The 12,220-nt window shown below is 42.8% G+C and overlaps 1 protein-coding gene across 5 annotated transcripts in view; it reads left to right on the top strand.

Moving 5' to 3' along the window:
* CNTN3 (contactin 3) overlaps nucleotides 1-12,220 on the top strand; it is a 246,970-nt gene that overhangs the window by 25,758 nt on the left and 208,992 nt on the right. For 2 of the 5 annotated variants that reach the window (XM_043551778.1, XM_007061288.4), the window contains exon 1: nucleotides 6,600-6,710. The exons of the other annotated variants lie outside the window; for them this stretch is intronic. The gene's annotated coding sequence lies outside the window, so the exon portion shown is untranslated. Of the gene's footprint in view, nucleotides 1-6,599; nucleotides 6,711-12,220 lie in introns of those variants that run through there. 5 annotated transcript variants of the gene reach the window in all.

The raw sequence follows: 12,220 nt of genomic DNA, 5'->3' as shown, positions 1-12,220 counted from the left end.
AACTCTCAAACCTTTATTACTTAAAATTGAAATTTCATAGACATTGATATAGAGTAAACCTTGGTGCTTTGTTTAAAAAAAAACACAGTTGAAATTGCCTGAGAGATCCACATTTGTGGATTCATTTCAGCATCACTTTCTGTTCTCATCAACATTGTGTATTATGAAGAAAGGTGTTTTATGCATTGTGTAGTATAGAAAATTATCTGCCTGTGTGTGGATCTCGATTGAATGAGGTGATCAGAGGCAAGGGTGGATTATGGCTTACTGGGTCTGCATTCACTGGTATTCAGTTCAACACTAAACTGATGGACTTCTAAGACCGACAGATTCTACCTCCTGCCTGTCTCTCGCTCCAGACTATAGATGTATTAAAATGTAATGAAAATGGTGTGGCTGCAGAATTTCTACAAAGTAATATTACTCCTACTCTCTCCCTTTGTCATCTTCACTTTTCTCTTCTATTCCTATGCATTTTCTTATTTCAATATTATTTATATAGGAGTTGTTCCTTCTCCTTAGTGACTCCATTTTGGTCTGCATTTTCTATGTTCAATATTTTTTTAAAAAATCCTGAAAATATATGCATCTGGTGTAATGCACTGTTTAGTGTATGGCTTCTCTCTCTGTGTCAGATCCACAGATAAGTTCTGCTACAGGTTCTAGGTAGGGGACATAGTCCTTCATTTCAGTTTTTGGTGTCTCATGCTCGTTGTCTCGGATAATGTTGCTCTGGAGGTCCTAGTGAGGACCAGATAATGCTTGTTATCCATCCATCCATCCATCCATCCATCCATCCATCCATCCATCCATCCATCCATCCATCCATCATCTTGACACATGAAAGGAGACACAACAAAGTTGGTCCAGCAGTGGTGCTTAGCAGTGATATGGAAGAAGAGCCCAATGCGTGAGCGGCAAACCTTCCCACAGTGGCTACACTTCCACTTGCCAGATGGAAGTTGAAGTACATTCTGCTTCCTGGCTCGCCTGTGGGCCTCAGCCTGGGCTCTCAGGGTTTCCAGTGACTGCATCAGACTTAACCCAGCTTCTCCAAACTGAGCGACTGTAGGCAGGATTTTCCTGGTGGTCAATCGGAATGTTGAATTCCTTGAGGCTTTGCTCAACCTTGTCACTGTATCAGAGCTTTGACCTTCCTCTGTGGCCATAGAGCATAGCCTTCGGGAGATGATCTTGAGGCATGCACTTCACTTGTCCCAACCAGTGAAGCCTGCATAGACTGTATGACGGTTTTCTCAAGAATCTCTTTATTGGTGATCCATTGGTACCAAGTAAATCCAAGGATTTTTCTAAGACTGGAGAGGTGGAAACTGTTCAATCCCCACTCCTGCTTGGAGCACATAGCCCAGTTTTCACAATCCTAAAGAACTAAGGTCACAAGCCTGATAAACAGACAGCTTTGTGTTCAGGTTTAGCAACTTGTTGTTCCAGACGCATAATGTTCCAGAGACGGTTGACAAAGATAACAGAAGCTTTGCTGATTCTAGCATCAAGTTCCCTCTCAAGGTTGAATGAGCTGGTGAGAATTGAGCCGAGATAGCAGAAGTGATCCATGCTGTCCAGCGCTTCATTATTGACATAGCTATTAGGTGGGATGTTGGTGCCTTGTCATGTGACAAATGTTTTCTTGATACTGATTACCATGCCAAACTTAGTACATGCATCAGCAGTCTTATTCCTCATAACTTGCAGTTCATGAGGTGAACTGGAGACAAATGCAGCATCATCTGTGAAAAGCAGATCCCAAAAGGTTAGCTGAGAGACACGCCTTCTGCTCTAGAATCAGCTGCCGTCCGTCCTCGATTCAAGTATGCCAGATTGATAATTTCCAAAGGTGTACTGACGAAGAATAGAGAAGCCGATGCCAAAGTCAGTGGGTGCTAAGACACAACCTTTCTTCATACCAGTATCAATACTAAACTCGGATAATATTTCGTTTTCAAACTGGATGGTTGCCTTCATTTTCTTGTGGAACTCCTTGACTAGGGAGAGCCCCTTATGTGGCCAGCCAATTTTTAACAGAATCTTGTAGATGCCATTCCAGCTAACTGTGTCAAAGGCCTTTTGTAGGTCAACAGATGCTACATAGAGAGGCACCAGTTCACAACTGTTTTTTTCTTGCAACAAATGCAATGTGAAGGACATGTCCAGCTCTGAACCCACACTGGCTCCTCAGGATAGACTTTCTCAGCAAGGACTTGAAGTCTTTTCAACAGGACACTTGCAAGCACCTTGCCGACCATGCTGAGCAAAGATATTCCTCAATAGTTGTTGCAGAATGCACTGTCCCCTTTATTTTTATAGAGAGTAATTATGTTTGCATCTTTCAGATATTGTCTTAACCCCATTTTTATCTCCTTTCTCTTGAAGCATTAGAGACTGGTGACATGGATCTGTTCCTATGAGCAGGGGACTTAGCTTGGACGGGAGCTCTCTAAACCACCAAGGTACTGAGGGGAAGTGACCAAGAGAGTCTAGGTGTGGCGGTTTGGTTCGGATAATTATTTAAAAACTTCAGAAGCGTAAGACTTTCAGAAATACATTCTCACTACTACTTGTGATGACCTCTCCCACACAAAGTAGTGTATGTTTAAATCCTATTGAGAATAAAGAGGAGCTCTACTCAGAACCAAAGGTGTAGGGTAGCACTTTATAATGCACCTAGACAATGTGATAGTGCACTGAAAACTCACAAGAAATAAATAACACAGTGCCTGTGTGATAACTGTTTGTTTGTTTTGTGCTTGAAATGGCAACAAATACTTGCTCAGCTGCAGAACAAGTGCAGCACCTTTGTACGCCAGTAGTCCTCATCCTTTGCCCATGTAAGCATCAGGCGCAAGACAAGATGGCTGAAGTACCTTAGTGTGATGGGATGTAGATCCCACATCAGCCCTGATAGGGTTAATGAGGGCCTGAGAGGCCATTTAGGTTATCTGATCTCACCTGGGAGAAGGAGGACCAGAGTTAATGGAGAGTGAAGCCCAGCTGGGAAAGGGCTGGGCCAACACTCTACAGCCAGGAGGCTGAAAGCAGAAGGGAACTGCAGGACTAAAAGTCTGCAGTCACTCCATGGGAGTAGGGAGACTGTCAGGGACCAGGAAGAAGTCCAGGGGAGAGTAAGCCCTGGGATTCTGCCCTGGAGTAAGGAGTCTAGCAAGAGGCTAGGAGGGGATGAGGTAGCCACAGAGTAGGTTCCTGTGTGAAACCCAGAAACAGACAAGGGAAAAGAGAGAGGCTGGATAGGAAGGAACCCAGGGAAACAGGGACTGAGCTGAACTGAATTGCTGGTTATAGGGGCCCTGGAACCTGGAGTAGAGGTGGGCTGGGATTCCCTTACCAGCCACTGAGATAGTGGCACTGGACTGAGACTAGGAACCACTGGACAGCTTGTACAGTGGGACTTTCTTACCCTGGGGGAGGGGGCGGGGGGTCTATTTAATGACCCGGCTGGAGGGCTGAGTTGCAAAGAATGTGCGCGTGGGGAGGCGTGTCACAGCATGAATAACTGATGGCAGATGGGGAGAGAGCTAATTCCCTGTCCTCGCCACAAGAAGGTGCACATGTGGTGGGTGGACCCCTGCACGCTAAGCAAGGTCTGTTCATGTCTGCCTGCTTGTAGCATATGTCTTCTGCCTCTACCTTTGCATCGGGGTTGTATATGGGAGAGAAGAGGGCACGTGTGTATGCCACAGCTTCTGTGTGAGCCTGATAGAAGAAACTGTCTTCCCTTCTTACTTCATTTACACAGATTGGTCATTTACATTGGGGTTCAGTCAGATTTACGTAGATCACGGTGTTTGGTATCGATGAAAGAGGAAGAGAAATAGACACATAATGGAGAAGCCCTGAAAACTTTCTTTTAAAATGTATGTGGTGTCTGTATCCAAGATAATGAAGGATTTTGTGGCTATTGCATTCATTAGATATGATAGTTGCTTTCAACCACAGTGACCCTCTGCTCATCTCATCTTCGCTTCCCTTGTTGCTCTGTCTCCCGCACCTCAGTCTGTCACACCCAGTAACTTCGGGGCAAACAGCTCAGTTCCCCGAACGCTGCCTGATCTTGGCCAAGGAATTTCAGCAGAAACATTATGCCCTTCCCCGCACCATGGACATGTGCTGTGCCGTATGACACTAGCGTGTCTCCTCTGCGGCATCAGTGCAGATATGTTGCAATTTGGTGACAGAGGACACAAGGTTTTCCTGGGTTTTGGGTTGTGTTTTGTGGATTGGAATCCTTGCCATAAGAAAGGGAGATGGGCAAGAAAATCAAGTGATGGGGGAGGGGGAAAGGCAAAGGGAGGAGCGGGAAAGTAATAGAGAGAAATGTCCCTGCTGGAAGCAACCTCCTAGTTAAAGATTCTTTGGCAGATCCCATTCTCACACCCAGCTTCCTAGGTTCTAAAGGTAGCACCACCTCTTCATATAGGGCCCATATTCTATAATTAGGATTATTATTAAAACTTTTTGGGGATTTTACAAAATACGTTAACTGTTACCCCTTGTCATGATTTCCCTCTGATTTACACAAAAGGGGGAGTCAACTTAGTGCACAAATCGGCAATGAGATTCTGAGCTATAACTTAGCAAAAACTATCCCTTTTTGTATGAGTAAATTGGTAAGAAAAGACTGCATTAACGCATGTTAAATCTTTTAAAATGTATAATGTGGAAGCCTTTCCCATTTAAAAGTAAAGTCCAAATGGTCTTAGAGCCTTGAGGGCCCTTAATGGCATTCCGACTGGAGAGGTGTAATTGAAGCCTAAGCACTTCTGTGCTTCTATCCTCAAATCATTGTTATGAAATTGGGACTTTTTGTTTCCATGGGAGGAAGAGGAACAAGTGTGAAATGATAGCTTTTACCAGCAAATGATGGCTTTTGGGGGAAATGATTAATACAACATGAAGGTCACATTTTATGTTTGGTGAGCTGTTTCAATTAACCAGAGAAGATGTATTCATGCATTGACAAATTTTTGCACATATTATTTGAATTATGACATCCTTGTCATGTGTAATAAAATGATAGCAATGTGATTTTTTTCTTCCATGGTTTGCTCAACGTAAGTATTAATGTGTTTGGAAGCAGCGGGGGGATCTTTCTTCAAATATAAGCATGTGTTTTATATACACTGTCAATTCCTTGTCATTATCAGGTTATTAAATAAAATGTTGCTATATATATTTTTAAAATTTAACCTAATCAGCCTGAAATTAATAAATCTTTTTGTTTTTAAATCTTTTTTTTTGTAAACTGCGTCCAGTTTTGGGCCTCCCACTACAGAAAGGATGTGGACAAATTGGAGAGAGTCCAGCAGACGGCAATGAAAATGATGATGGGGCTGGAGCACATGACTTACGAGGAGAGGCTGAGGGAACTGGGCTTGTTTAGTCTGCAGAAGAGAAGATTGAAGGGGGATTTGATAAGCCTTCAACTACCTGGAGGGGGGTTCCAAAGAGGATGGAGCTAGGCTGTTCTCAGTGGTGGCAAATGACAGCACAAGTTGCAGTGGGGGAGGTCTAGGTTGGATAGTAGAAAAAACTATTTCACTAGGAGGGTGGTGAAGCACTGGAATGGGTTACCTAGGGAGGTGATGGAATCTCCATCCTTAGAGGTTTTTAAGGCCCAGCTTCACAAAGCCTTGGCTGGGATGATTTAGTTGAGGTTTGTCCTGCTTTGAGCAGGGGGTTGGACTAGATGACCTCCTGAGGTCTCTTCCAACCCTAATCTTCTCTGATTCTATGATAACTATTACATTTCTTGGAACTCTCATTAAACAGCTCTTTTATACATGGTAGAGTGACTACAAAATCTCATACTAGTGTTTGAAATCATTATCCTATCAGCAAATGAGGATTCTTGGTTTTCTGAGGATGTAAATCTCCCATTTTTAGCCTAAATTGGTTTCCAGTTATTGGAACTTAAAGCTCTGATAGGTCCAAGAGTGAATATTATGGATTTGTACCTTAGGCCAATGTAATTTTAGGAAGAAATTCCACTTCTTTGGGGGGAAGTGAGGAGACGGATTTCTTAACAGAGTTTTCCGAATCTTATTTGAACTAGATGGTATTATGGACAGCTATGGAATTATTGAAAATATAGCCCCTTTCTGAATTATGATGCAGACTGAGCTACTGACAGATTGCTTTAGGTAACCTAAGTTACCTAACTGAGTCAGGTCAGTAAAAAAATAATTAGCTTTCTAAGGAATTGTCCGCTAGGAGAGGACAGACACCTTGAGGGGAACTGCGATCTTAATTCAGGCTGGGACAAGAAAAGATATACAAATTAACTTCATTCCAGCCAAAGAATATCAAAGGGAGATTATGTATGCAATGGAAAATTATGCATTTTGAGTTGGCAACTATGCAAATAAAAGCAACTTTTGAAATGATAGGTTACAGGAGATAGGAACCCAAACTGCCTGCCCAGGGAAGCAAATAAAATATTGTTTGCAGTTGGTCACAGAAGAGCCTGTAAGTAATAAAAGCAAACAGCTTACTCTCCAAATGTTAATCCAAAGGATGCTTGTATGGCTACATTATTTTAACCTGAAGAGCATAATTGACAGACATCCATCCTACTTTCAGAGATGAAAGCTCACTGACATCACAAGCTGACACTCCAAGTCTATGGTGCTGAAGGTTAGCAAGATTCTGGCAGCCTGAAAGAGAGAACGCTAATGGTACGAGCATCATATTTACTGATTTTATTTCTGTAACTTCAGATAGGAGGGCTATTCAGGAAGATGCTACACATGGTCTAGTTTAGCTATATCATTGTTGATCTTCTGATTTTTCTAATAACCTTGGTTTTATTTAACATGCTTTTTGAATCTTAGCCTGTTTCTGGGATAATTCATAATATTCTGTCCTTCAGGATGATAAAAAAAAATACCTCTGGGGATGGTACCTGTGCTGTGGCACTCAGTCGAAGGTGATACCTTATAGGTGTTATTGAAAGGTGGTGTGAAATAAGTAGGTTGCATAGGATATGTCTGAGGAGCAGGAGTAATGGGAATAGCGGACTGAAAGTAACTGGGGATATATTTTTGTGACAGGCTGCTCTTTTGAAAAAATAAGGCTCTTTGAGGCTGGTCTGAGGTCTGGAATGTTGGTAGTAATCCCAGAGGAGAGGGTTTAGTGGTCAAGAGCATGGTAATGTGGTCAAAAGGGCATGATGATTTCAGTTCATCTCTTGGGATCTGTAACTTCATATGGATATTACCGAACAAGTGTGTATGGAATGTATAGAATGAACTAAACACATAAGTGTATTGGAGTGTGCAGGTTTGTATCATCATGCATTTTTGGAAGACTATTTAGGCATGTGCTACCCCCACACACAGTTGTTAAGGGGTGTGTGTGTGTGTGTGTGTGTGTGTGTGTGTGTGTGTCTAAATTTATTATTGTTATAAAGTAATATTGGAATACAGCCTTAGAGGTAAGTTCTCATATGCCCTACAGGTATCTTTAAAAGAAAAAGCTTTTGAATGTGTTTCTCTAGCACCACAGTTCAGTTGTGCTGACACATGTCATAGATGTTTGTCGAAATGAGTATGAAGGGTTCCAGCTTCCACCTCACAGACTCATCAAAAGCTTTACACTAGATTGTAAATCCTTCTGGGGAAGGGACACTCTATTATGTTTGTCCAGTATCTGGCACAGTGGAGTTCTGAAATCTGTTGGGTCCTCTAGCCAGAGCTCTTGCACCAGGGTCAAAATTGTGTTACCCACGGATACAGTGGCGTTGGAACAGTTTTTCTAGTGGGGGTGCTGAGAGCCATTGAACCAAACTGTAAACCTTTTATATGATGGAAACCATTTCAAGCAAGGAGGTGTGGTAGCACCCCAAGTTCCAGCACCCCAGCATGGATCAATTGGCAAAAGTTAGCAAACATGTTGGAAGTGGGCACGGGAGTTCAAAAATCAGAAAAGAAAACAAAACACGTAATTTAATCTCCTTAAAAATACTTTATTTTTGGCCAATCTCATGATTTTCTTGCATCAAACTGATGATTTTGAGGTTGGCAGTATTGTAGTTTAGGCCTGGATGTTTTGTGGTACTGGTTTGGCTTGTCCTGCTGTTGCTGGTTGACTAATTTCTCTTTCCGTAATCAGAATAACAGAACAAGTGTGAGACTGCCTACTAAATTATTCTGCATAAAGCACAGCACTTCTTAATACCATTTGTGAGAATTTCTGAGCTTTCCTTTCTATAAGACAAGGAGGCTTTTTCTTTGCAAGTAAAACCGTTTCTAGTACTGCCACGAGCAACATGACTTTCCTCCTGTTTAAAAGAAGTAAAAGAGAGAAAGAAATACATTGTTTCAGATTTTCAGGTTCATGCACTTTTCTTTTTTCCTGATAAAACTGAAGTGTAATTTTGGCCGCCCAGGAGGGAAAAGAACATTTTTACTGTGAAAAGAGGAAGTGAGCTTGATTCTGACAATGACATAGGACACCTGTTACATAGATCCAAGGAAATAAACATTTTAATGGACCTGTGGCTTCCTAGGATTTGACAGTAGTCCCTAAAAGCAACAGGATACAGCTTGGATTCCCCCTTTTTCAAAAGCACAGGTATTTCTACTTGAGCTCAAAAAGAAACTTCTTCGCTACCATCTGTGCAGCTGGGTGATCTGCAGCAGCCCTTGCAAATACCTTATTTGATGTATGGGTTCTTCTTGTCTCTTTGCAAATTATCTGTTTGAAGAGTTTGATTTTTGCCAATCTTTTCTTTTTAGTCAAACTTGTTGGAACACTTTTATATGAACATGTTTCAAATACTTTTCGTGAGCTGTTTTCTGTGACTATGTTTTTGACTTTACTTGTTATTCATGGCAAGTAACTGGTTGCCTATGTTTAACAGTATGGTTTCTGTTGCTTGATTGGGAGGGGGAAAATCAAAGAATTTGAAGATGATGTGAAAGCTTCTAGCATGAACCTATATGCAAGCACCCTTCTGTTATCAGTGTTTGATACTTTTGCCTTTTGCAAAGAGTTCCCTGTGAATTTTGACTGAAAAAGAATATAAAAGGGTCATAAATATCATGCAAGTAATATCCCAGATTTTTAAAATTAAACTAATGTTACAGCAAATAAATATTAATCTAGATCTAGTTAGCAATCGGAGGTCTGTTACACACCAGCTGACCAGCACCAAAGCATCTGTAACTTAGCTTTCAACTGCTCTAAAGTAACCCAGGTTGTCTTACTTGTTACAACAGTTATGCTCAAAACAATTGTTTTCCACCTGTGGTGAATTTGCAGCTGCTTGTAATACTTTATGAATATTCTATGGAGATTTATTGTATGCATATTCTAATGGAGTGCCAGCTCTGCTGTAATGAAGTTTGAGAAGCCCTTTCTGTTGAATGGTCAACTCTGCTACAATGTGCTAAAATCAACACTTACTCAGATTGCCCTGAAGTTTGCTATGTCTCATGGAGGTATGGAGTAAGACTAGTATTCCAAATTTGGGGACATTTGAACATGGGGTTACCTGTCAGCCTCATATTGCCCCCTCCTATATGTGTCAGCATCTGGTGTCCTGGTGCTCTGGGGAGAGGGGGCCTGAACCCCTCTCCCTGATTTCCTGATATGAGTTGGGATGTAGGGGACTCCCTAACCATTTGGGTGAGTGGGCTGAGCTGTTTCCCTGAGCCCCCTCATGTAAGCTGGGATCTGGAAGGCTCTGAGCTCATTTTCCTGCCCCACTGCCTATTCTGGGAGCTGGTAAGGACCTTGCTTCTTTAGCAGGTCTGAGCCCCCCTCCCTGCCCTTCCAAGTTAGCTACCATTTGGGGAAGCCATGCTCCTCTGGGTGGAGGGGCTGAGCACAGGCCTATGGGAAGCCATGCTCCAAGCACAGGTTGGTCAGACCAGGGTGATTAGTTGAGAATGGGCACGCCTGGTGCATATTGTGCACAAGCACTGTGAGTGGCGAGGGGGATGAGAACGCCCATTGAAATTAGAGGAGCAGTTAGCATGTCTCAGAGCTTCTGTTTCAGGCTGTATTCATCTCTGTGGGATAGAAATGTAGGGTTGGAAGGGACCTTGAGAACATCTAGTGCAGCCACCTATCCTGAGGCAGGACCAAGTAAATGTTGCCCAGTTTTTTTTAACTGTGCTGGGGTTCTAGATATAGAAAAAGCAGTTGCAGCTGACTAATTTCATACAATACTTTCACATAATATAGTGGAGCGACCTTTATGTTTAAATGTTAACTTCGCAAAGTGCCCTAAATCTGCATGCTAACTCTTGACATTTGTCTTGAAATTTGGTAGTTCGGGCTAGAGCAGGGTTCGGCAGCCTTTGGCATGCGGCCCATCAGGGTAATCCGCTGGCGAGCCGCAAGACATTTTGTTTAGGTTGACCTTCCACAGGCGCGGCCCCCACAGCTCCCAGTGGTCGGGGTTCGCCATTCCCAGCCAACGGGAGCTGCAGTGGGCTGTGCCTATGGATGGTCAACATAAAATGTCTCACGGCCCACCAGTGGATTACCCTGATGAGCTGCGTGCTGAAGGTTGCCGACCCTTGGGGTAGAGAGAGAATGATCCTAAAATGGGGTCATTTTGAGCAAGGAGTTGCTGCAATATATCCCCTCCCTTCCCTCCTCCTCTGCCCCCACCCCCCAAAAAAACACCATTTCATAAAGTTCACAGATTCTACCTTCTTTTTATTTTTATTATTAGTAGTAGTAGTATTTTTGCACACACCTGGGGCTCAAGCTTTTACTCTGATTGTCACCTAACTGACAGCAGTCACCTGACAGTTATCTCCGCTAGTGCATGGGGAGGCAATTTTGGAATTGTTGTTAAAGAAAAATTATGCTTTCAGCGTTGGCCCATGTACATGTTTATTTTGACAGCAATAGCAGATTTGTCAGGAAATGCACCCAAGAAGGAGGGGGGTATATCCTGATATACAGTTCTTTGCAGACACTAGAGAAAATGAGAGAACCACTGATGCTCTGGCTCAATCACTGTGGGAGCTCACCGAACTGGTTTTAGGCAGCTGGTCCAAGTGCATAGGCTGAGAGAACTAATCTCTTTGGGTGGATTAAAGAGAGCCTCAAGGACAGGGGAGAGAGAGACTACTGGGGGATGGACAAACCCCAAGAGGTTAGAGGCCTGGCGGAAGATAGATAGACATGCATGGAGACCTTTTATTTTTTGAAACCCTTTTTTCTTTTGTTTTGTTCCTACTGTTAAGATTAAACAATACTTTGGGTTAGAAGGCAGTTTTTGTTCACTATATTCACCACTGGTCACGAGCTCCTGGAGAGAAAAAGTGTAGGTACTAAATCCAGTAGGAACTGTTGGGGGTAAGCGTGGTTTGTGCTCAGAGTATTGAAGCCTAGCACTCTGTCTAAGCATGAGGATTCCACCCCAGAAATGTAGAGGTACAAGACATAACACCTGTGGGAGTGCACTCAGAGAGACAAAAGAATGGGCCAGAGGTGCAGCTAGCTCAGTAACCATGACATCATGAATGGAGAGATTGCTACATAAAGAAGGTGGAAATTATTACTATTCTTTCTATTGCGGGAGTGTATACGGACCAAACAAGGATTGGAGCCACCATTGTACTGGGTACTGTACAAACAAATAACCTCCAGCCTGAGAGATCTCACAGTCTAAGGTCTAGACAGTGCACAAGGGGTGAATAATAGCTAAGGCAGGCATGAGCCAAGTTAGCAGCAGCGACAGTAGAGAATATATTTAACAGCCAGTAACTAAGCAATAGCGTGAGAGAATTTCTAATATAATTTTATGTTTAATTTTTACTAGTTCCCTATTTGAGGTTTTTGTTTTTAAACAAATCCAATCTTGCTGGTGCAAAGCTCTCCTCGGAGTTACATTTTGATTAAGTCGCTGCTAATGACACACTGAAGATGATTTTACTCCTGTTTTGTCCTTGCCATTTTTGAAGTCTCTTTTTAAAATTCCCTCCTCCCCTTTTTTGTGTTTACTGTTCAACTTCATCAAATGATCTGTCTACAGCAGAGAGCCCTGCTGGGATAGGCTGGCTGAGTAAGCCACAGGCAACCCCACAACTGCTACCTGCTAAGGCTGCCTGCTAATGAGTGAGTCTGTGATGTGGCTGTGGAGTAAAGATCTAATGAGACCCCAAAGGAACCAGAGCAGCCAGTATTTCTTCCCCGCAAACCTTCCCCCCCCCCCCGCTTTTTT

Source organism: Chelonia mydas, chromosome 7 (genome assembly GCF_015237465.2).
Source record: "Chelonia mydas isolate rCheMyd1 chromosome 7, rCheMyd1.pri.v2, whole genome shotgun sequence".
Classification (NCBI taxonomy): Eukaryota; Metazoa; Chordata; order Testudines; family Cheloniidae; genus Chelonia; species Chelonia mydas.
Note: the sequence above shows the minus strand (reverse complement) of the source record. Positions and strands in the feature narration are given on the sequence as shown.